We start from the raw sequence: 3,169 nt of genomic DNA on the forward strand, positions 1-3,169 counted from the left end.
GTTCTAAGAGCAAGCAGGAGAAAGACTGAAAAATATTGTGGATAATAGGTACATAGAAGTCAAAGAGTGGCATTAAGACTATTTTTCAATGGGGTGAAATTGGTATTTTAATCAGAACAATTCTTTTTTTTAATAAAATATATTTTTATTGATTTTTTACAGAGAGGAAGGGAGAGAGACAGAGAGAGAAACATTGATCAGCCACCTCCTGCACATCCCCCACTGGGGACGTGCCCGCAACCCAGGTACATGCCCCTGACCGGAATCGAACCCGGGACCCTTCAGTCCGCAGGCCGACGCTCTATCCATTGAGCCAAACCAGTTTCAGCCAGAACAGTTCTTAAATGTGAGGAATTGTCCTACACATTGCAGTATGTTAGGTATCCTTGACTTTTGACAACTAAACACCAGTAGCACACCTCACTCTGTTGTAACTAAAAATATATAACTCAAAACCAAAAATATACTGCCACACATTTCCAAATGCTCTGTGGAGAATCAGCACTGAAGAATTACTACCTTAGGAGCATCTATTTTGACAAAATATGAATAGAGGAGTGAATGAAACTAGAGTTGTCAGAAACAAGTCTTATTGGAAATGTGGCTGAAATGAAGAATGTGACAGCAATAATGGGGTCAAGGAAGGTCTTTTTTTTTTTTTTTTGTCACAGGATTCAGACATGTTTAGAAACAAATGAAAATGATCCAGATGAAAGGGATAGTTTGAGTATACTAAGGAAAGGATAACTGATAGTAGTAAAGTAACTGAAGGAGTGGGAGAAAAGCGTAAGTGAAGGAAATAGCCTTACAGAGGCTTACCTCCTGTTTTGAAATAGTGACCTTAGGACAATGCAAATGTATTCTAGTTTCTCTGCTTCCTTCCTTGTCATATAGACTACTCTAACCCTAGTAGCCAGTATCACTTCTCTGCTCAGAATTCCATGGTTTCGCATCTCACTCAGAATAAAATCCAACTTTCTTACAACAGCCTATTTTAGCCTTCATAATCTGCTTCCCTACCTACTCCTTTAAACTATTTGACCTTTTCTATTATTTTCCACTATATTTCACCCATATAGCTTTCTGTGTTATTCTTTTTTATTTTATTTGTAATATATTTTATTGATTTCAAAGAGAAGGGAGAGGGAGAGGGATAGGAACAATGAAGAGAGAGAATCATTGTTTGGCTGCCTCCTGTATGGCCCCTTCTGGGGATGGAGCCTGGAATCCAGGCATGTACCCTGACTGGGAATTGAACTGTGTGACTTCCTGGTTCATGGGTCGAAGCTCAATCACTGAGCCACATCAGCCGGGCTCCTTATTACATACTCTTGAACATACCAGCACACTCCTACCTCTGGACATTTGCTTTTGCTGATCCCTTTTGCAAGGAACCCTCCTCTCCAGACACCCATATAGCATGCCCCTTCATCACATTTCAATTCTTTGCTTAAATGTCCCTTGCTTAATGTCCATGATATTACTCTGTAATCCGCTACTTCCTATCACCTTCTATTCTTCTCCACAGCACTTAGTACTTTCTAAGTTACTACCACACCACTTATGCATATTATGCTTGTCTTTTCCCACTAGTATATAAACTCCAGGAGGGTAGAGATTTTTTTGTTTGTATTGTTCGTTAATGTATCCCCAGCACATCCTAATTTATTTACTCAATAAATTGTTGAGTAAATAGAGAGAAGGATAAGTGGAGTGTAAGTAAATTTCATATTTGGAAGCAGGAATAAATTTCCATATGGTGGCTTTAGTTTAGGAGAAAGGGAGTGAAGTTATCTGCTGACAAAAAAGGGGAAGTCGTCAAATAAGGGGGATAGGTTCAACAAAAGTGGACATTTGAAAAACTTGCTGAGTGGGTGAGAAAGTTGAGCAGTGGGTAACTTGCCTGGCTGTTCTGAGGCGAGGGTTAATTTGATTTAGGTGATCATATTTTAGTGGAATCCATCCATTCTATTGTTAAACAGTCTTCAGCAGTGTGTAGCTGCTCAGAGATACTAAAAAAGTGAATAGTTGGGTTAATTCTGGCTGGTTTTGCCAGATAGAGTCAAAGGGTTTAGGACAGCGATTTTTCAACCCTTTTCATCTCATGACACACATAAACTAATTACTAAAATTCTGTGGCACACCAAAAAATGTGTTATATTTTTTGCCAATCTGACAAAAAAAATTGTTATTCTTTATTTTTTTTTTTCTATCACTATTTATCCTCCCTATACCTTCTTCTTCTACCTCCACCCACTCCCAGGTATAATACTTCTTCATTCACACCAGATGGCTATTGCTGTGTTGGCTGTTGTCATTTTTTAATTTGACAATCTAAGGGAAAAGAGGTCAGTGTCCCTGAGTAAATAGTCAGGTATTGCATATTTTAAAATTTTTGTGGCACACCAGTTGAAAATTGGTAGTTTAGCGTATAGTACTCTTTCTTGGCTGCACTTTAGTGTCTATCACTTGGAGGAACCTTATATTGATACTAGAGGCCCAGTGCACAAAATTCATGCACAGGTAGGGTCCCTAGGCCTGTCTGGCGATCGGGGCGATCAGGTTCCCCGCCTCCCCCTTCCCTTGCTGCCTGTGTTCCGCCAACGCGCTTCCCCCCGCCTCCCTACCTGCCCCTTCCCTTGCCACCTGCGTGCTGCCACCACATGGTTCCCCGCCTCCTCCTTCCCTCGCTCCCTCGGCATCCCGATGCCACAGCTGGTAGCCCACCATGTTCCACGCCACCCCCTGATGGTCAGCGCATGTCATAGCGAGCGATTAAACTCCCGGTCTCCTGGTCGAACTCCTGAGGGAACACTTTGCATATTAGCCTTTTATATATATAGATGGTGCTTTATTCCCTTTTTCTAAATAGTGATTTCTGTTGCAGTTTTCCTATTTTTCCCACATAGTGAATGAAAGCTTCACATTATAAATCTGAGAACAACAAGGTCTTCTTTCAGTTATGTATTGTAGTTAAAATATAAACTCCAGAAGAGCAGAGACCAAGTGAATTTGATTAATACTAGATCCTGAGACATGATACAGAGAAGTTCAATGCTTTTTTTGTATGAGTGATAACCACCAGTAGTGAAACATACATGTGCCGGGTGCTAAAATATTTATATAATTTATTATTTACAGACAGCCCTATGTCCTATCAAGCCAATTT

Source organism: Myotis davidii, unplaced genomic scaffold (assembly GCF_000327345.1).
Source record: "Myotis davidii unplaced genomic scaffold, ASM32734v1 scaffold2837, whole genome shotgun sequence".
Classification (NCBI taxonomy): Eukaryota; Metazoa; Chordata; class Mammalia; order Chiroptera; family Vespertilionidae; genus Myotis; species Myotis davidii.